This window comes from Aedes albopictus, chromosome 1 (assembly GCF_035046485.1).
Source record: "Aedes albopictus strain Foshan chromosome 1, AalbF5, whole genome shotgun sequence".
Lineage (NCBI taxonomy): Eukaryota > Metazoa > Arthropoda > Insecta > Diptera > Culicidae > Aedes > Aedes albopictus.
The window spans coordinates 30,386,885-30,410,060 of NC_085136.1; the positions used below are offsets into that span (position 1 = coordinate 30,386,885).

The 23,176-nt window shown below is 39.4% G+C and overlaps 1 protein-coding gene across 4 annotated transcripts in view; it reads right to left on the minus strand.

The window, feature by feature from the left end:
• Positions 1–23,176, minus strand: part of LOC109422167 (ras-related protein Rab-27A) — a 129,014-nt gene that overhangs the window by 80,771 nt on the left and 25,067 nt on the right. The window contains exon 1 of one of the 4 annotated variants that reach the window (XM_062844301.1): positions 14,726–14,880. The exons of 1 other annotated variant lie outside the window; for it this stretch is intronic. The gene's annotated coding sequence lies outside the window, so the exon portion shown is untranslated. Of the gene's footprint in view, positions 1–904; positions 1,029–14,725; positions 14,881–23,176 lie in introns of those variants that run through there. 2 more of the 4 variants (XM_062844304.1, XM_062844302.1) reach the window with 2 other exon arrangements.

The window sequence follows — 23,176 nt, forward strand, 5'->3', positions numbered from 1 at the left end:
GACTATTCTTGCTTCGATGCGAATTTACTGGGGGAGCAACTGGCGTCACAACAAATTCGCCAGTTTCGTATTGATTGTTGATATAAGTATACAATTATGTACAATTATTTACAACAATCAAAGACAACGGCAATGCTTGGATGATCGGGATGATCAAACAAAACGCAGTAGACGTGATGGAATTTACTGGATTAGTGAAAATATAATCGATCGGAGTTAGGTGCATAAAAACGAAGGGACTCTGCATTTTTTCAGAAACATTTAAGTAGAAGTTTAGTCATTTGCATACTGCAAAACATACACCACCCATACATTGAAAGTATGATTTCGATTCACGATAATAATGATAATAGTTCATACTAATTTAGTCCAACATAATTTGCAGACTGGAAAATACTCATGTTCCTGATTTGTTTGCTCTCAAGCGCACCGTAGACCCGGCATTGCTTTAAAATTCCTCAAATTACAGCACATGCACTGAATCACCTATTCACATCTCCTATACAGAGAAAAAACACATCATTGCTATCTAGTAAACGGAGTAAGCCAATTTGCATAAATTCAGGCGTCCTTTCACACGCTGCGTGTACCCTCGATTCCATTTTATCCGTAACGAGTTTTCCACTCGTGAGAGTCTTCGCTATACAGCAAGGGGACAAATCCCATTCGATTCTTTAGTGACACTTTAACCGCTTTAAACCAATTCCCGGTAGCACCTGTTGCACTTGTCGCCTGTTTCTAATAAATTCGTTTTGTACAATATTATCAAGTTCACCACACCAACACTGCACTGTCTGTCACCCAGCAGGCCTTGGCCTTGGCCTTGACACCATGGTGCACTTCGTATTACCAATCAAGGCCTACCCGGATCGAAAAATATAGAAACTAAAGCTCAGTTACCCACCGAGTATGATAGCTTTTATCACCACCGAACACCTGTGCCCAAGCTGAAACGTGACCACGTTCGTTACAGTCTGCAACTTTTTCGCAACAACCACGAAAACGACCGCACCGAATCGCTGCTCGACAGCAACTGAAACTGAACTGAACTGAATTACTGATAACGCGGAGTCGATAGATGGTTGAAACACCCAAGCTTCGGCGGGTTGGCACTCAGTCACTCACTTGCAGCGCACACCGCTTGCTATCCATCCCGTTCGAACACTCTGTGTTAGCAACTGTATGGTTGCTATGCAAGGAAAATCCGAAGGTTGCTCCGTTTTGGTGAGGAACACTCATCTCCCATGATTAGACCTGGCTGGGCCCTTTTGGGTGGTTTTGGTTCCGTTGAATTTGTCTCTGTGCTTTGGAAGCTTTAAAGAAGGCGATTACTACAGCTGTTCTCTACGTTACATTTGATGAAGATTGGCACTTTTTTGGGGCTTTTGCAACAGTTATGGTTTCCGTTTTGGATTGATTAATGTTCACGCTCTGTGAAAGAAGGTCAAATAAAAGAGTGAAGCGAAGTTGATAAATAGATTTAACCCATTAGGTACGTGGTACAAGTGTAAATTTTTTCGGCTGAAGTGCGGAGTCATCGGCACTGTTGGTCGAGTCATCTGATGATGAACTGGATGCTTCTGGACTTACCCGCAAGGTTAACTTCAGAATCTTGAGACTCAGACCAAATAGAAGTTTTTCGTCTGTTCTACTTATTTAGTGATATGCGCCAATTTCCGTCATATCAAACCGAAACTATCCATCTAGCACACTTATTTTTTTTTTCGCTTAATCTGAGCAATTTTTCTTGCTTTTTACCGAGATTGACACCGCCAAGCGCTCAGCAAACTTGTTTTTCAACGAGATCTCAGCAATCATGTAGTTTGTTTGCTGAGGTTAAGGAAATGTTTTGCTGAAATTCAGCTAACAAACGTATACAGTTTATAATATTTAATATTTGCTGAGCCACGGCGGTGCCGACGTTTGCCGAGCTAATCTTAGTGTGTATGTATCTACCTTGAATAAAGACGTTCTAAATGATAATCAAGGTTTAAAATTCTGCTGGAAATCGTCCATTTAAATGCGAAACTCAACACGAAAAGTGTGTTCAACCATAAAAATTGCCGGCGGCGGTGGTGGTGATGGTGGCAGAGCACGATGTGAATGTCTGTTCCACAGACAAGCTGTCTCTCTTTATCATCCCCCTGGATGGGTTTCTCATATTTCGTTCAACTTTAGTATACGCAACACGGCAACTCTTTCTAGTAGTCTGGCTGACGCGCGTGGAATGTGCTTTTGATCTTGATTCGCTTCGCGCGTTTTGGCGCATGAATGTAACACCGTGGCATAATGCTTGCTTACGTTTCTGTTGGAAGGTGCTGCCCAGTCTAGGAAAATCTACTAGAACTGTTCATATAAATCGATGTAGTTTAGCATTTGTTTTGTTTGCAAAAACTGTTCACCAAATTTTGTAGAAGATTGTTCCGCCAGATGAATCGAGAAAACAGCTGAAGGAGCTGTCAGAATTTGAGTAGGCTTTGATTTTTCAAATCGTAGGATACTCTTGTCAGCTCTTTCAGCCCTAGAATGGTTCATCTCCGACGATCTTTCTTGGTAAACCAATAACACTGCACAGTAGACCTGGTCGCTGTAATGCTGGTAATGCATTTCCGAAGTACTACAAGCATCAATAACACAGCGTAACAAAAATTAACTTCTGGTCTGTCTCAAGAGCAAACTTATGTGTCTGACAGTTTTTGGGCCGCTGAATCCGAATCCGGGCTTAGATTTGCTCCAGCACGTCACAATTTTGAGCTATATGTACCTCAATTTATAGGGCAAAATATGCGATTTTGATCTATTTTGACTGCAAACCATTTAGCATGAAAATATTTTTTTTTTCAACCAATCAAAGGATAAATTGGTCAATTAACATTTAAATTAACGACTCATGCAAAATCTGTCATTTTACCAAATCTAATTTGATAGTTTTAAGCGATTTATGGGGTTACGTACAAAAGGCTGAATCACATAAGGCTGAATGATCAAAAGGCTGAAAGCATCAAAAGGCTGAAATATATCAAAAGGCTGAAAGATATGAACATTTTGAAAAGTTTTGAAAGTTGTAGAGAATCGAATGAAATAACATTTTCGACATTTATGGCTAATCTATTGGTCTTTGATAAACATTTGACTCGACTTGAAAATGATCATAGGAAACAAAAGAATCTTTGCTCGAAAGTACATTTGGTCAAAACCCATTTTACGGAAGAGGAAGTATATGACATTCAATCGATTTGACTATTCATCGAATTGACATCTGGTCACGTGAGCTAACTCTAACTGATGAAAAGACATTCAAGTGGAACATAATCTTATGGATTTCGGTATCATAATGTCTATGTTATTGTACTTTCTTCAGTATCATATCGGCCAATACCCCGCTAATACTAAACTATTTTAGCTCAAATTGACAAAGCATTTCGCCAACAATTTATTTCCACTCATTTGAAGTATTGTGTGTGTCAACTCGGAAACTAGGTTAAATGAGTCTTAGATGTAAAAAAATTTTCGGGTAATTCGGGTAATAAGCGGTAGTTGAGGCAAAAACTATTGTACCTAACTGTTGCTCAAAAATGTTTGAAATTTGTTCAGTTATAAATTTATAACGCGTGCGAGCTCTAAATTGAACACTAGCGAAATCCGCGAAACTGAAAGGGCCATACTTCCACCATGTTTCCACAGATTTCAAACATTTTGTTTATTTGTTTATTTGTTTAATAATTCCATCTGACCTTAAGGTCTTAATGAAATGGATTATGATGGGGAAAAGCCTCCTTGAGTCAGCCACATTTTGCCGGAAACAAGAAGGCGTAAAAACCCCATATCTTTTCTTAATCTATATATAAAAGATGAGCTCATTAGATTCAGAAATTCTTCTGCTATTGGAACCATTTCTGAGCGTACCACAGTCCGGTCAACATGGGTTTTGGAAAATCCGGATTTCCAATCATATGATTTAATACAACACAGTAACAGAGTTATTGGCATGAATTATCGAAAATCATAAAATTGCCTAAACCAATAGAGTCTGATCGTCGGTCCATCAGTTGGCCATTCCTGATTAAGTTTCTCAAGGAACTCCGGGTGACTAAACAGGTTTATTAGCATCACATATCGACAGAAACTGTTTCCCCCAATGTTGTGCGCATAAGAATTCAGAACCGAATTGCAGCACTGCAGTGTGAACGCGTTCAATTTGCATTGAAGTTCATACTCCGCACACTGCGATCAAATATATTTGAACATACAAATCGAACGCGGCATGAACTGGAAAGGACTGAACCCGTAGCATGCTGACTAACATGTTACCCTGGTATCTGTGATACTAAAATGGTTATAGTTGCGCCATTTCACCCTTCAATTTTAGCAATTTTTTGGGCTTATTCAATCTTCTTTTATTGAAGAGTGAACCAGTCCGACCATCGTGTGTTTCGAAAAATCTAAAGTCCTGGAGCTGTATTTCAATATCCGAGACCACAATGTCGTACCAAAGGATCTATGATGCATTTTCCTGTGACATAACATAATAACACAGAACAGATGTGTATCTTTGAACAAATGTAAAGTTCCGTGGTGGAAGTCGTAAAATTTTCAGTTGGAAAACTAGATTGGAATGAATTTCCTTGAAGAAATAAAAAATCATCAAAGCGTGCCTCGCTCCCGCCGTATGCTCGCTGTACAAAAAAGCTTGCTTTTCACCACCAGGTTCGCTAGTGTCCAACAATCAAACGAGCGGCTCTTTTCGTGTTGAAGATTCACCCCCGTGATAATAACGTCCAAACATGGGGATGCGGCACATGGTTCTAGTCCTAGGAAAGAAGACACCTAGGATTTAATGATGAAAATAAGCGCATGTGAACTCAGAGTCGAATGGGAACCGAGCGGGCGCTTTTAAGCAGCAAAAGCTCAGACAGGCAAGTTCAATGCTTTGCCGACCAAAAAATTTAAAGCACAGAGAACAGACATCCAGGCTAGAACAAATTTCATTCGGAAACTTGTGTAAGGATTTGAATCTTTACTTGAGTGAGTTTGCAAACCAATACACGACGACAACACTAACGCCGCCAAACACCATATTGCCACAGTCAGTGGTGAACTGAAACATTTCAAGTGGTGAATTAAATTAGTATGGGAAATTGATCGATTGCAGCGCCACGCTATTGCCACTTGTGTTGCCGATTTCAAATGGCCGTTATATTCCTTACACAGTTTCGGAACTGGACTTGGATGTCTGTTCTCTGTGTTTAAAGTGTTCAGTTCATTTTTGGCTCACGTTCTGTTCGAATACAATACTGCTTGAAAGAATAGCCTATTTTATAAGAAGGAGAAACATCTGGTAAAAAGTAAGCAGCTTCAACACCTGAACTTAAATTATGGTTCTTCCAACATTTTAAAAGAAGGAAAACCTTTGATAAATAAAAGATGCAGCTATAACATTCAAACACAGTAAGAACAGCCTATGTTCAAAAGAAGGGGAAATCTCCGATGAATCGTTTTTAAGGAATATGCGCACGCAGAAGCTCGCTGCATTTTACACATTGGTAAGAATGCCAACACTGAATTTATGCAAATACCTCAAAAGAATAACCTATTTTTAAAAGAAGGAAAAATCACTCACGGGAGAGTTATTAGTATGCAGATATTATCATCAAACCTTTCCGCTTGGTCGTTATACTGTACTATTTGCGGCCACAATACTTACTCTTCCATCAGAGATTTTTCCCGCTTTTTTAGAAAGACTGTTCTTTCGAGGTAAATGCATAGATCATAATTTAATCATTCAACTAGGCTGCCTAGTAAACCTCCTTTGCATTAAAATCATTATAACCAATTCGCCTTAGTGGCATTTGAGGCCTGATATCCTTCGGCATAATGACACAGCACCAACGGGAACGACATTTCGGAAAATGCCACTCCGTGGAATAGTATTCCGGAAAATATAATACCTTGTGTAATACCATCTTTTAAATCATTAAACCCTCAGCTCAGATTCTATAGAGTTCATTATTATTCATATTTCAAGTTTTGGAATTTGCCATGTTTTCAGCCTTTTGTTATTTCAGCCTTTTGTAATTTCAGCCTTTTGTTACATATCCATAGTTTCAGCCTTTTGTATTCAGCCTTATGTGCATTCAGCCTTTTGAAATTCAGCCTTATGTTACCATCCCGTTTATAGGGACAAGCAAAGAGAGGTTGCAGGGAGACAAAAAGGAGTTTCAGCGGGTTTATTTCGGATCCTAGTATGGATCTGAAACGAAACATCAAATCAAATGGGGCTTGCTGTGTTAAATTTCTTGAAAATTCCGGTCACGGAAAAATAATGCACTGAACGAAAATGATTTGAGCGATTCCGTTTGAAGTACATACCTCGCATTAGCTGATAGTTCAGTCTGGCACTGTTGTTGTCCTTCTGACTTCAGCTAGATTGACAAGGTACGTCCCGGAGCGTCTCTGCACCAAGGAGGTGCGGCTCAAACAGCGTTTGCACTTGCATTCAGCGGTATGAATATGAAATGCGCCTCCACCGGAAGCTATACCTAAGATGCTCCCATCACGGCGGACTACACGACAAACTACTGTCCCCGAATCTCTGCAATACGTTTAAGAAATCAACAGAGAAAGCTCTCAAACTAATCGAACGGCATCGACTTTCAATATGAAACCACGGACAAGAACTGGAATATGGAATGTTTCAACGCTAACTCAGCAATAAATAAATTCTGGAGGAGACCTATTATCATTCCAGGTATTTCTATAATATTCGTTCCATGATTCCACCAGGGATTTCTCCAAAGACTCATTAAGAAAATCTATTTACGTTTTCTCAAGTTGAGATGCAGGCTCTGTTCCACCTGGAGCGTTATTCCAATGATAAAAAAAGCAGAAGGAGGTGTATTTCTTAACAAAGAACAACTTTGTAGAACACACGAAAATTACCAAAAATCCCCAGAAAAAGATATAACAAAAAAACTATTTTGAGGGGTCGTTCACAAAAAACGGCACATATCTCTTATAATTAAGCAAATAAGGTAATAGTTTGTTCGGCAAACTTTCCAGCAATACATTTTTCTACAACTTTGCAGAAGACTTCAACACTCTATCTTCATTTTTGAAAAAAAGTGAATTTCTGTCGCACTTTTGGGTGGATTAATCACAAAAGTGAAAATCCAAAAATAAAGAGTTCAGTATATAGAACTAAATCTTCAAAGACACCATGCCGCTAAAGTCAATACATAGAGCTGCAAAAAATGGGTTATGGTTGTGTACCCCAGTATACAGTATGTGGCAGGTTCCTCCGGAGATTATGTCCGGTGGCCACATCCGGTAGTTCCCAAACGGTCAAAAACTGTGTTGAAGCAATGTTTGGTTGCAGAGGTATAAGTTTTAGTGAAAATAGAGTGAGTTTAATAGCGAATTATAATGGAAAACACTCTGTGTACCGAAAAACAGCCCTTTTTATACGAATCTGACCCAGTGACCCACCGGAATAACTCCGGCCATAGGGACCATTCCGACGTTCTCTGTCCACTTTTACAAACTAGACATATGTACGAGTGCACTGTCAAAAAATTATTCAAATCCGTTGTGTATTCGCTGAACGGCGACATTTTTAGTTCATGTGCGCTGACTCAGGCCGATACGGGTTAACATCCGAAAATTGTAAGATCTGAAAACTACTATTCAAGATCATAATTAGTTCTTTCACACACTCATCTACAACATGGCGCGACCAAACCTACACAACTACCATTAGCCGCAAACACCTTGGAAAACGTAGAACTTGATGCACTTGTTACCTTCTATTTTCAGATATGAGTCGTAGTGCAGTGGTAATGTCACTGATCATAAACCACAAGGTCACAAGTTCGATTCTGGTCGCGGCCATATTTTTTTTTTACTCCAATCCATCTGTCAGATCATTTTTTGATATTGGTTTGATGTGCTACAGTCCAGATCTCCTAGATATTAGTCTGATCTTATAATATCAAAATGAGATATTATTATGTTCTTCCCCATACTAATTTTTGATCTTATTTTTGATCTTTTATCTCTTATGTCAAACAAACCAAAAGCTAATTGTGATCTTGAGTACTTCACTAAGGAATATCAAATGATGATATTGTTTTGAATTTTACTTCTACTCGGGAAACCTCATTAACCCTTCAGGACGCGCGCCGTTGCAAAAAGTACAACACTACCAAAAACCTCACTTCTCGTATACAGCACGAGCACGGTGCTGTTAAGGCTGCTTGATGGCGCGCGTCCTGTAAGGTTAAACAGCCGCAATTTTGAGGTTTGAGACGCCATCTTGGATATTCCGGTCGCTATTTTTTCACTCCGGTTGTCTTCCCCATACCAAATATACCCATATTGTACGATTTAAGAGCCTAAACCTCCATTAAACAGACGCCATCTTGAAATTTATACTGCCATCTTGAATTTTGAGACGCCATCTTGAACAGTTTGGTCGCCATCTTGGATATTTGAATCGTCATTTTTGGACTCCAGACTTCTTCCCAATACCAGATATGCCCATATTGCATGGTTTTAGAGCCTAAAACTCCATTAAACAGAAGCCATTTTGAATTTTGAGCTGCCATCTTGGATTTTAGAGCATCATCTTGGATATTCTGGATGCCATTTTTGAAGTCCAGACTTCTTCCCCATATCATATATATACCCATATTGCACAGATTCAGGTCCTCAAACTCCCTTGAACAATCGCCATCTTGAATTTTGAAACGCCATCTTGGATATTTTGGTCGCCATCTTGGATATTATAATCGTCATTTTGGGACTCCAAACATCTTTCCAATACCAAATACATACATATTGCATGGTTTTAGAGCCTAAAACTCCATTAAACAGCCGCCATCTTGAATGTTGAACCACCATCTTGGATACTCTGATCGCCATTTTTTTAACTCTGGACATCTTCACCATAACAAATATACTCATATTGCTTGGTTTTAGATCTTAATAGTCCATTAAACAGCAACCATCTTGAATGGTGAACCGCCGTTTTGGATTTTAGACCGCAATCTTGGATATTCTGGTCGCCATTTTTGCAGCCCAGACTTCTTCTTCATACCAAATATACCCATATTGCATGGTTTCAGGTCCTAAAACTCCATTAAATAGTCGCTGTTGCCGAAGGGTAGAGCGAATGGTCGTGGGCTGAAATTCTTTCAGCAAATCAAAACTTTCCAGATTTGTGGATAAGCTAAAGCTAAAACAAATTATTTATTAATTCATCTGCAGTAAGAAATAGTATATGCATATTACAATTTTTCAGTGTAACCGGTATTTTCGCCCTATCATCTAGTTTGGCAAACGTCAGTTGGCATCGGCTTTGCCGGATCTATATAGTGTTAACCGCAGACTGATGATGACACTTCATTAATATCCAACTTCATGGCTCAAATGTTACATGTTTCTACTTACTTATTATCTTATATATATATATATATATCTATATATCTATATATATAAAAATGAGTTTGAAGTTCCTTTGAGGCAACAAAACTCAAGAACGGGTGGACCGATCAGCATGAGTCTTGCATGGTTCGATTCGTATTCGTGGTGGCTGTGTTTATATGTACAAAAAGTTACGAAAATCAACTAGAAAAGTAAGAAAATTGATAAAGTACTGATTTTTCATGATCTGGGAAGGAAATCAATACGATCGAAATGAAACCAATCTAGAGTGCGGTGACGTTATGAGCTCAACAGTTGTCAAACCACCACAGCTTGGCAAAGCTTGGCAAGACAACGTTTGCCGGGACAGCTAGTATACACACCAATTTTTTTTCGCTGAAAATCAGCAAACTTTTGCTGAATTTTGCCGAGCTGAAATTTCAGCAATCAATTCAGTAAAATTTTTTACTGAGATTTTCAGCAATTTCGACTGTCATCGTGGATGACAGGGGTTTACTGAAAGATCAGCAAATTCTTGGGGATTGCCGAAATTTCAGTAAATTCGACCGACGTGAGATTCGCCTGCACTTTGCTGAAGGGTTTCAGCAATGTGTATCAAAATATTGAAAATATAGATTAAAAGTTCTTGTAAAAGCAAATTATTAGACGGAAGGGCATATTTTCAGTTAATTTTATTAAATTTACACATAATGTTGCACCACGCACACTAATAATAACAACCCATGCATTTTGAACACATTATGGGGGGGAATACACATAATAGGAATCTTTCTTGAAAACGATATTTCTTTGGTGTACAAAGTAGGAAACGCGGATGAGAATCATCGGAGGGGCTTTGGATGCGCCGGTTATCACCCCGAAGTCTTTGAATGCGGCTTTTCTTCGTGCGATCGTATCTATATTGTTGAATGGATTGAACGTCATTGTGGCTCAGAAAGACCAAAATATTTATAATTTTAGTACACACTTAAATTAAATCGCCGACCTCAGCAAACGGATTGCCGAGAATCCAACAGCCGAGAGTCCGGTAATTATTTTCACTGAATCTCGGTAAAAGTTTTACCGAGATTTCGTTAAAACTTTGCCGAGATCTCGGTAATCCAACTTTTTACCGAGATCTCGGCAAAGTTCACCGAGACTCGGTAATGGTTTACCGAAATCTCGGTAAAAATTTTACCGAGAATCAGTAAATATTTTACCGAGATATCAGCTGTTGGATTCTCGGTAAACCGTTTACCGAGATCAACTTCTGAATTTAAGTGTGTACTTACCTTGTTCTTATATATGCTCCAATGAAGTAAAATCAAAATCTGGTGCAATTTATACCAAGTACCGTGAAATGCACCACAAAAATATTAATAATGCACTCGGTGGTACAAAATGTGGTGTGTACAAAGCCGGAGTTTTTTTTCCATTTTTTATTTTGACAGGTGGCCGACGTGGACGATAGAAAAAATTACTGAAATTTCAGCAAACCCGATTAGTTTGCTGGTTTTCAGCAAACATATCCAAAGTACTGATTTTTCGGTAAAAAATGCGTTTGCTGATTTCTACTCAGCAAATCGTTTTGCTGAAATCTCAAACCGATTTTTGGTGTGTATATATAAAAATGAGTTTGAAGTCCCTTTGAGGCAACAAAACTCACGAACGGCTGAACCGATCGGGATGACTCTTGCAGGATTTAATTCGTATTCATGGTGGCTGTGTTTATATGTAAAAAAAAGTTACGAAAATCAATCAGAAAAGTAAGAAAATTGATAAAGTACTGATTTTCATGAGCTGGGAAGGAAATCAATACGTTCGAAATGAAACCGATCTAGAGTGCGGTGACGTTATGAGCTCAACAATTGTCAAACCACCACAGTTAGGCAAGACAACGTTTGCCGGGACAGCTAGTACACTATAAGTTTGGAAATAATTTGTTATTCTAATTTATTCTCGCCACCTAGTGATGTGACTTCTAGTGACATACGTTTTCACAGAACTACTTTCTTCTCCTTATTCTCATTCTTATTCTAGACCACTATAGAAACTTGGTTCCCACTTAGCGGTTTGTATACGCAAAAATACAGTCGCGAAATGCTATCGCAACAGTCGCCATCTTGAATATTAAGCCGCCATCTTGGATTTTAGACCGCCATCTTGGATATTCTGATTGCCATTTTTGGACTCCGGACACCTTCCTCATATCAAATACATACAGTGTCGGACAAAACAATAAGACCACCAGCCATTTTTCATACAAAATGGTCATGTTTGACGATGTGATGCTCGGTTTATAGTGAACCGATTTGGCTGAAATTTTGACAGTCGCCATGGAGTTTCGTGAATTTTGATTTGTATTTAATTGAGTGAGTTCTCCTCACTACATCAAAAGTTACAGATATACGAAACGACAAAATAATAGGACCACTTGCAGATTGCCATCATCACAGATAACAGATGTTTATGCTAGTACAAATTTTTCACAGAATCCTGTGTAAATGTTCAAAACGATATACGTTGGCTCACTACCGCCATCTACTCAACTGATTGCGACATTACATCTAACTTGAATGCAAAAATACTTCAAAGTTCCACTTTCATTCAAGATCGAATACAATCTTGAATGTAAAATTGCGTAGTGCATGCAATCTTGAAAGCGATCACTGACTATCGAACACTGCGCCATCTCTAAATGATTGCCACATGAGTTCCAGCTGCTCGTTACATACAAAATGACTGTTGAGCATTTTTACACACATTGCCAATATAAGCATAAACGTCTGTTATCTGTGCCATCATCAAATGATATATGAGAGTATCTGATATTTGATGATTGATAAACAAGTACTAAGATTAAGGATGCCATTCAAACTTGGGGACATTTTTATTAATTTGTCCACAAATATCCATCACAAAAATTTGGTGTCAGAATTTTGTCGCACCGGATATCTGTAACTTTGGAAGTAGTGAACAGAACTCAATCAATTTAACACAAATCAAAATTCCCGTAAATCCATGTCGGCTGACAAAATTTCAGCCAAATCGGTTTACTAGAAACCGAGTACCATATCGTCAAACTTGACCATTTTGTATGAAATAGGACCGATGGTCTTATTGTTTTGTCCGACACTGTATATCCACATTGCATGGTTTTAGAGCCTAAAACTCTACAGCCGCCATCTTGAATTTGGAGCCGCCATCTTGAAAAATGGGCTGCCACAGACAAACAGACGTAACACTTCGAACATTTTTCGATTCAAATCATAGTCACGAAAACATATTCGCCCAATGCTAAAAGGCCTATGTTTGGCCGACCACCAACTAGGTGGCGGTAGTGAGCAAACGTCAAACTCGAACAAAAACGATGCGAGCGCCACGGTTGGGCAGTTGGCCAACTATCAAATTTTGAAAAAGACCGTTAAATCGGTGTACGATGTGAATTATCAGAGTGTTACGTCTGTTTGTCTGTGGGGCTGCCATCTTGAATTCTGGGTCGACAACGTGAAATTTCTGGTCCAGCGTTCATTTTCGCATACAATTCGTCAACCATACTAGAGGTTACAAAAATCGCCGCAGTTTTATATACCTAAGGCCAATTCCATTGTTTCTGGTCCGAGTCACTGAAAAGGCCATAACTTTGGAACGCCTCGAGCGATCCGAACCATTTTCAACAATGCGGTAAAATTCCGGTTCGATTCGAGCTATAATACGAAAAATCGGCCAATGGAAAGTGCCTTAATTGTTTTGTGCACAGACATACATACATACACACATACAGACATCATCTCAATTCGTCCAACTGAGTTGATTGGTATATGTCACGTGACCCTCCTAGCCTTCTATCGAAAATTCGTCTTTTGATTGAACATATAGCCTTTCAGTACACTTCGGTGTACGAGAAAGGCAAAAAGTTGTGTGCTACTCAGGAATCACAGGACTGTTATACCAAATTGTCTAACGAAAAATGTTAATAGTGAATTCGGCTCCGTTAAGCTTTTGGGCGTATGGGCCTACAAAATAAAGAATTTGGAAAAAAAAACTTTAATTTTTTGAAATAGACATTTAAATTAATGTAAGATGAGAATTATCAAAGAGTCTTTTTTGTGTCTGCGCTGTAGTATATAGCGTAAGCGTAAACGTGGTGTTGCTGAATTGAAGACGCGATTGCTTTATGGTTTGTACTTTTTTATGAAAAGAACCCTGACTGATTTACTTCTAACTTTATTTTAAATCAGGCATTTTATCGAAGTAAATTTGCATTTTGAGCTTTAGTGTTAATTAAATATTTAGTATACACTCTACAAAATCGTCGCATTTCTTAAAACATCCTCACATTTCATGCGACCTGAAATCCAACCAACCAAGCACTTCGAGATCCCTTTTTCATGATTAAATTTTCATAATCGCGCCATATTTTCTTCTGAACACGTGCACCTGTCCTTCACTCGTTGGTTGCCGCCAACAACGGCGTTCGTTCACAAAAAAAAAACAGTTTCCCTCCATCCGGTAAACAACAGAGCACATCAATTTGCATAAATTCAGGCGAAGCATCGTCATCCGCACTCGCTTTCCGTTTCAGTCACTTTGCACCCGAACACGCCAGTTTGCTCCATTCCACCGTATTTCTGCACACTGAACTACAAATCAACCCAAATTTAAGTTGTTTTGATGCAATCCCGGTCTTCCGTGGAATAACTCAAATTTGCGTTAAACAGCGAAAGTGGTGAGTGAGTAGTTCTCGTTTGAGAGCGGCAAAAAAATTAACCCAGTGGTAAGTTATTTTCACCCAACGGAGGCCTCAAATGACGCAAATTTGGGTTAATTCAAGAAAACCCAAATTTGGCTTCTTCCACGGAAGAGCAGCGGATGCGTCGGTGCTTCTCTCTTTGTTTTCGACAACATTGCGGTGGGGCGAGGGAGAAAACAACCCAACTTTGAGTTAAAACTTTAAGCAGTTTAGCCAAATTTGAGTTTTTAAAACTTATTCTTTGGGTTATAATATTTTTCCGTGCAGCAAGCGAGGCAGATCCCCAGAAATCAAGGACGGACGAGCCTCCACCTTGTCTGTCTGTCTGTCTGTCCGTCTATTGTCACTGACTCACTGTACTGGCACGCTTTTCAATCTGAAGGACGATGATGGCACCTGTTGCATTTACATCCTTTCCGCAAAACCACCCAACACACACACACCACAATCACCACACCACTAAAACAGTTTCACCACTATAAAACTGTACAATCTAGTAGGCCCAGCTGTAGCTGGGCTAAGGTTTTTGACTTCGCCGCCAAGCAGACCTACCTACTTGGATTGGCGAACGTGCGGAGAAAGCAGCAATTTCAGGCACCAAGCAGTCTGGCCAATAGCACTAAAAATAAAACCAATTTTTACACTACCGATAAACCTGTTGAAACGGCTACCACCCGGAGTAACTGCTCGACTGGGACTGAACTGATAACAAGCTGCGTAGTGACTCCGCTTGTGCGGGTACTCTAACTAGGGTTATCTAGCTAAACACGAACAACAACCGCATGCTTATGTGGGGCACTCACAGCAACCCACAACGCTTGCTTACTGTCTCTGTCGCACTCTTTGAATTGGGTTGCTATAGGAACAAGGGGAAACCTTCACGGGAAATCAACACACAGTAGGCACTGCTTACAACGATCCTGGGAAAACAAGTGAAAACCGTAGCCCACTAAGGGTAGGTAGTTCTTCGCTCGATTGGCATCGATGACCGATAAAAAAATTAAGGGAATTGAGCAAAATTTTCCCCTTTACTGCCATTACAGACTGTTTAAACATTTGGGAAAATATTTACACATTCCCATTGATGATAGTACGGTATGCTGATTCGATAAATGCCTCCGTTCAAACAATCAGTTCGGTGTGCTTACCTTACATCCGGAAGCACTGGAAATTTCCCTGCTATCAATTTCCTAGGAAAAGATTCCACATTTTTGCTGGTGTTCTTACTACTCCGGCATAATTCAAACACAGACAAACAGATGTTTCACTCTACTCTCATTCCATCAACCATATTTTTAACGATAACATAGTTCAAATACTCTGAAGTTCGCAAATCGTTCGCTTACGACTACGACGCTTGCTTCTTTCATGCTACTGTTTGACGTTTGCTCACCACCGCCATCTAGTAGACGAAACACAATAACGCTTTAGCGGAGATAAATTCAATCGCAACTTGTTCCAAGCGATACGTCTGTTTATCGGTGATTCAATTATACGCTCCAGGCAAACATTCCGCTCGATTCCAAAATGGAGTTCTTCGATACGCCTTCCGACAAACGGGAATCGTTTACTAATTAAATTTTACTTCCTGCATCTCCTCGTTTGTCACCAGTTCCTTTCAAGCGTTTGTACATTTGCGTGGTTCTCATTTGGACCTCAGTTCAATTCATCAGCTTATACCTAATTCCCACCGGAGCACTGCTGTTTGATGTTTTTGAAATTGGATTTGAATGACAAATTGAATTTGCGGTGTCGTCGCAAAGTTTTCTCACAAATATAAAATATTCTTTCCAGAATATTCGCATTGCCATTCAAGGTAACAAACATCACCAACCAACGTTTTGTATGGAAGCGCATGGTCGTTTGTTCATTTCTCATTATCCGTCGCATCGCAGATGGCTGTTCCGCTGGGAGCGCCCTTTCATTTCACGCGCGTTGACAGCGGAGCATGTCATGGAACTTGACAAGAGAGCGAGCGCGAGCGGTCCCACATGGTGAAAGTAGGCTACGCTTCTTGACGTCCCCAAGGTCCCCAAAGTTCACATCTTTTGATATGGGTTGTGTTGCTGAACTTTGAGGCAAGAAGGAAAATTGTTCGAGTCCTAGTTTAAATCAGAAACTGGAGTTGGGAAGAAAACAATCGATTGGCTAGTTTTACTTTTTCGGGGAAGAAACTTGTCTCTGTGGAAGCCCTCTTGCATGGGTCATTCACAGTCCACTCATACGAAAATGTAGTTCTCTTGGACCCTTTTTGCCTTTCTCGTACACCGGAGTGTATGTACTGACAGGCTATAGGTTCACTCAATAAACGAATTTTCGATAGAAGGCTCGGAGGGTCAAGTCACATGTACCAATCAACTCAGTTCGACGAATTGAGATGATGTCTGTATGTGTGTATGTATGTATGTCTGTGCGCAAAAAGAAAAGTTCACTCATTTTTATGGCACTTTCCATTGGCCGATTTTTCGGATTATAGCTCGAATCGAACCGGAATTCTACCGCATTGTTTGCTAATGAAAATGGTTCGGATCGGTCGAGGCGTTCCGGAGTTATGGTCATTTCAGTGATCCGGACCAGCATCGGTAAAACTGAACCAAGCCCCATCATGCGACATATCAAACTGCGGCGATTTTTGTAACCTTTAGGCATGGTTGACGAATTTTATGCGAAAATTAACACTAGAGACCATAAATTCCACGATATCAGCCTAAAATTTAAGATGGCAGCTTAATATTCAAAATGGCGGCTTCAAATTCAAGATGGCGGCAGTTCAATACAGTTTAGGCTCTAAAATCATGCAATATGGGTATATTTGGTATGAGGAAGAGGTCCGGAGTTCAAAAATAGCAACCAGGATATTCAAGATGGCGGTCTAAAATCCAAGATGGCGGCTCCAAATTCAAGATGGCAACTGTTTAATGGAGTTTCAGGAACTGAAACCATACTAGATGGGTAAATTTGGTATGGGGAAGAAGTCTGCACTTCAAAAATGGCGGCCAGAATATCCAAGATGGCGGTTCAATATTCAAGATGGCTGCTGTTTAATGAAGTGTTAGGCTCTAAAACCATGCAATATGTATATATTTGGTATTGGAAAGATGTCTGGAGTCCTAAAATGACGATTTAAATATCCAAAATAGCAACCAAAATATTCAAGATGGCGTCTCAAAATTCAAGATGGCGACTGTTTAATGGAGTTTTAGGACCTGCAACCATGCAATACGTGCATATTTGATATAGGGAAGAAGTCTGGACTCCAAAAATGACAACCAGAATATCCAAGATGGCGGTCTAAAATCCAAGATGGCAGCTCAAAATTCACAATGGCTTCAGTTTAATGGACTTTTTGGCTCTAAAATCATGGAATATGTGTATATCTGGTATTGGGAGTCTTAAGACCAAAAATGACGATTAAAATATCAAAGATAGCGACCAAAGTATCCAAGATGGCGTCTCAAAATTCAAAATGGCGACTGTTTAATGGAGTTTTGGGCTCTAAAACCATGCAATATGGGTGTATCTGGTATGGGAAAGAAGTCTGGAGTCCAAAAATGGCGATAAGAATTTCCAAGCTGCCGGACTTGAATCCAAAATGGCAGCTCAAAATTCAAGATTGCGGCTATTTTTCAAAAATTAAAAGCCAGATAAACGATATGATCTCTGATGCCATGAAATAGATTTCTGTTAAACGTTTGAGAGTGAAACTCATCAACATGTCACTTGAGTTGTGTTGAAATGGGTTTTCAAAGACACGAGAAAGGCGCCACCACCGCTAGGTGGATTAATTAGGGTTTCTTCCTTTGGTAGATGTTTCTCCATACAATGATGAGATTCCAGTTAATCCCTGGATGAGATTCCAGTGAATCACCGTATGAGATTTCAGAGTATATCTGAACGAAATTTCAGCGAATCTCTGTATAACAATCCAGCGAATCTTGAACAGATATCTGAACGAAAATCCTAAGAATCTCTGGATGAGATTCGATTCGAATTTCAATAAATCTCTGGACAATAATTCCATCGGATTTTCGGACGAATTTCTAACAAATCTCTGGATGAAATTCCTGCGAATCTCTGGAAGAAATTTCAGTGAATCTCTGGACGCAGTGGACCTCTGAACGAGGATGTCACTGGATGAGATCCCAACGAATCACTGGAAGAGCTTCCAACGAATCTCTGTACCAGATTCTTGCAAATCTCTTGACGAGTTTCCAGCGAATCTCTGGTCAAGATTCCAATGATTATTGGGATGAGATTTCAGTAAATTTCTGGACGAGATTGTTGCAAATCTGAGGACGAGATTTCATCGACTCTATAGACAAGATCTCAACGAATCTCTGGGTGAGATTCCAGCGAATATTTGGACCTTGGATGACATTCCAGCGAATCTCTTGACGAGATGCCAGCGAATCTCTGGACGAGATTCCGACAAATCTCTGGATGATTCCAGTATTTGTCTGGACGAGATTTCAGCGATTCTCTGTATAACAATCCGGAGAATCTCGAACGAATCTCTGAATGAGATTCTATAGAATCTCTAGACGAAATTCCATAGAGTTTCTGGATGAGATTCCAACGCATCTCTGCACGAAATTCTTGCGAATCTCTGGACGAGATTTCAGTGGACCTTCCAACGAATCACTAGAACAGTTTCAAACGGATCTCTGTACCAGATTCTTACTAACCTCTTAACGAGATTCTAGCGACGAGATTATTTGAACGAGATTTTAGTAAATTTCTGGATGATATTAGCGCAATTCTGTGGACGAGATTTCAACAATAAGTAAAAATGGACAAACCAAGGGACAAACGTCACGACAGACTTGACGAACGAGATCTCAACGAACCTCTGGGCCATATTTCAACGAATCTCTGGGTGAGATTCCAGCGAATACTTGGACCTTGGATGACATTCTAGCGAATCTCTTGACGAGATGTCAGCGAATCTTTGGACGAGATTCCGAAGAATCTCTGGATGATTCCAGTGTATGTCTGGACGAGATTTCAGCGAATCTCTGTATAAGAATCCGGAGAATCTCGAACGAATCTCTGAACGAAATTCCAAAGAATCTCTGAATGAGATTCTATCGAATCTCTAGACGAAATTCCAACAAGTTTCTGGGAGAGATTCCAACAAATCTCTGACGAAATTCCTGCGAATCTCTGGACAAGATTTCAGTGGAGCTTCCAACGAATCACTGGAATAGCTTCACACGGATCTCTGTACCAGATTCTTACAAATCTCTTGACGAGATTTCAGCGAATCTCTGGTCAAGATTCCAGTGATTACTTCAAAATTCCAGTGACTATCTGAACGAGATTTCAGTGAATTTCTGGATGAGATTACCGCAAATCTGGGGACGAGATTTCATCGACTTTATAGACAAGATCTCAACGAACCTCTGGGCCATATTTCAACGAATCTCTGGGTGAGATTCCAGCGAATCTTTGGACGACATTTAAGCGAATCTCTTAACGAGATGCCAATAAATCTCTGGATAAGATTCCAGTAATCAATGGATGAGATTGCAGCGTATATCTGGACGAGATTTCAGTGAATCTCTGGATCAGAATCTAGCGAATCTCGAACGAATATCTGAACGAAGTTCAATATAATCTCTGCATGGGATTTCATCGGATCGTTAAGTGTAGAATTAGCATTTAGTTAAAATACACATTAATAAAAACAAAACAAAATCATCGGATCTCTGGAGGAAACTCCAACGAATGTCTTAAACAAATTCTGGTGGTGAATCTCTGGACCTTTGAACCGGGTTTCTGTGAATCTCTGAACAAGACTTCAGTGGATCTCTGGACGATTCCAACAAATCACTGGATGAGATAAAAACGAATATCTAGAAGAGATTCCAACGAATCTCTGTACCAGATTCCTATAAATCTCTTGACGAGATTCCAGCGAATCTCTGGACAAGATTTCAGTGAATCACTGGATGAGAATTTTTGGATAAGATACTAGTGAATATCTGGACGAAATTCGAACGAATCTCTGGCCGAAATTCCTTTTGACGAGATTCTAGCGATTTTCTGTATCCGATTCCAACGTATCTCTGGATGATACCTCATGAATCTTTGGCCATGATTCCAATAAATAACTGGACGCGATTTCAACGTTTCTCTGAATGAGATTCCAACGATTTTTTAAAAGAGATCTAGTAAGTAAGGAAGTAACCATTAAGCCGTAAAATGGCATTAAATTGGTTCTATAGTGGAATATAGAACCTGGCTAACAGAGCTAATTGGTTTTTTCCTCTATATCCTCTAATAGAGCTGCTCAAAAGCCACTTTTGGCAAATTATTCGGCTGATATACGGCCAACTTCAAAATTCCGTACCAAGTCTCTGGAGCGGTAGTTGTCAAAAGTCAAAAAGAAAAAAGAAAAAAATGTTTTGTTTATTGTGACATTTGCACCCATTTAGACTCGGCCGAAATTCATTATCATCACAGTCGAATTTCGCACACGACTTCGCAGTGGCTGGCATACCCAAGTTCGGTTGAGTTCATGACAGGGGCGTCGGATGCACAACAGGTAAACAAAATAAGTTTGATTAGTGTGAAATTTCGCTGGGAAATGATGATTCGGTGGATTCTCAAATTATCACAGAAGTCTAAACATTAATGAGAAACCCAATATCTCCTGTTCTTTCCTTTTTTTTGCTTCACTGAAGTTACTTTTTTGCTGTATGACCTAGATTCCAGCTGTTGTCCTCCGGGTTCCTGATCGAAAGTCCCAGTCCATTTGCCTTTTCCATCTGCTCCACCGATGCGCCATGGAATCAGTGTGATCAAACTAGTATTTAAACCATGGAAAATTAATAGTTTGGGTACCTCGACGGTTCAAAATTATATGGGAGGATGATGATTTAGTGGTCAATTTGGTGGCGACGAACTTGGCGACGAATACATGCATTGATGTACAGATGCAGGAGAAGCAACATGTATACAAATGATCGGAAAACGTTGCAGCTCCTCTTCCGCAACGTTTTCCGGCCGGAGCTGGGGTTTATATAACTAACAAAGTATGAGAATCAAGTCTGGAATCACCCCATTTACGAGCAGCATTTGTCCAATGACAACAAAAATGTTCCTGTTCCCCCGATCTCGATCCGTTAACATATTTACATGTTAAAATGTTGTACATGTACATGTTAGTCATGACCTATTTGAGTCTGTTTTGGTCGAAATCAATTTTGATTGATATAAACGTCATGTACTCCAAGCCCTGTGACAGCACTGGCAAACTTCTTCACAGCTTGTATAAGCATACAGGGCTTATTTTAGTTCTTACTGTTTAAAGTGCCTATAAGCATTTGGAATGCTTATATAGAGCTATTTAGCACTGAAAAGCTGTTCAATGGCCGTTATTATGCTTAGAACAGTGTTTAGAGGTTACCTGGGAATTAGCTCTGATTTTGCAATGACAGCACTGGAAATATTTTATCACACATCTTGTCAGTAATCTGCCGTATCATTACAATTACTTTTTCTATGGAATTTGCTACAAATTTTGGAATTCAATCGGCTGAGTACACGCCAAAATAGTATAAGTCATCTACCAAGAATATCAGGAATAATCATATTACAATAGGCTCCTAAAGTCCTATCGAGTTTCTTGTTTTAAACCACAATATATGGTTCAAGAGTACATATTTACTCAATTTTTGACGTTTTTATTAACCGTAGTTGAAAATATATAATTTTTATTTTTTTAGTCTTTTGTCTCGTCCCTAGCTTATAACACATACTTTGAGTAATTTTTTTTCACCGTGTATGTCAGATAGGAACATTTTTGAAATCCCAGTGCGAAAAATGTCGAGCTCAGTCACACAAGGTAGACCTCAAATGTCAAAGTAGAACTATTTACCATTTTACTTATTTCGAATTTTCTCATTATTCCTTTGTTTTTCAAGTTCGAGTAAAGTACAATTTCGATAAGAATACCATGCTTGATCGTATTATTCAATATAAGCGATATATCGTCTTTAATTTTAGGACCCTATTCTCGGTAAGGGAGTCATTGAAAGAAGTTGGTTCTCACTCACGAACCACTGATGGCATGGCATATTGGCCAAAGATGTGAAAAACACGATAAAACAGGAGCGAATCAAAGTCTTATCACAAACACTTCAGAATCTTGAAACTTGGCAAAGATTTGATGACAAATTTTGACACTTCCGATACTACGAACGTGCTAAGAACTTCGGCACCCTTTGTGGAAACCCGAGCCGTGAGCAGCGGCATGCTATCACGCACAAGCAACCCCCCCGTAACTTGACAGATGAGCTCAGTTTCGCGTACCTACTTGCAAATCGCAGATGTCGCTACTATTCGTAAACAACGGGTCCATCCTTCACTGACGCAACAATTTTTGTCCATGCGAAAACATCTTTTTGTTTCGTGGTGAGTGGAAGCCAACAAGAGGCTAGCGTTTCGTATCAAAAGGACGTATTCAACAGAAGCACAAAAACTAATGTTCATTAAATTGAAATTATTTTGATGTTTCTTTTTTATTTGTTGTAAGAAATGTAATAAAAGCACATGTTTAAACGGTCTTCCATATTGATTGGTGACTGCGCATGCTAGATCAAACTCGAAAAAACATCAACAAATGATTATTTTTAACTTCCATTTTGGCTTTGCCACCGGATGTGTAGCTGTACAATAATAGCATAAGTAACCTAATTTATTACTTGCTGGTGCTTAATAACCGCACTAGGAGAAAACATGAGTTTCTTATCAATTTTATGAAAGCCGACTGTTTTGCCTTTACCCGTTTTATAGATACAATTTTCGCTTCTAGTAAACAAAATTCATCATGCCGCACTTAATGCGTATTTATCTACCACAAAAAAGCGGAAACAACAAATTAAGGTTTCTGTTTAATGTTTTAATATTTTTTGTGCGGTTTGTTATTGTCGGTTTTCGTCCTTTTCAAAAGTAGCGCTTGCCGCTTTGAATCTGACAGTACCACCATAGACTAATTAC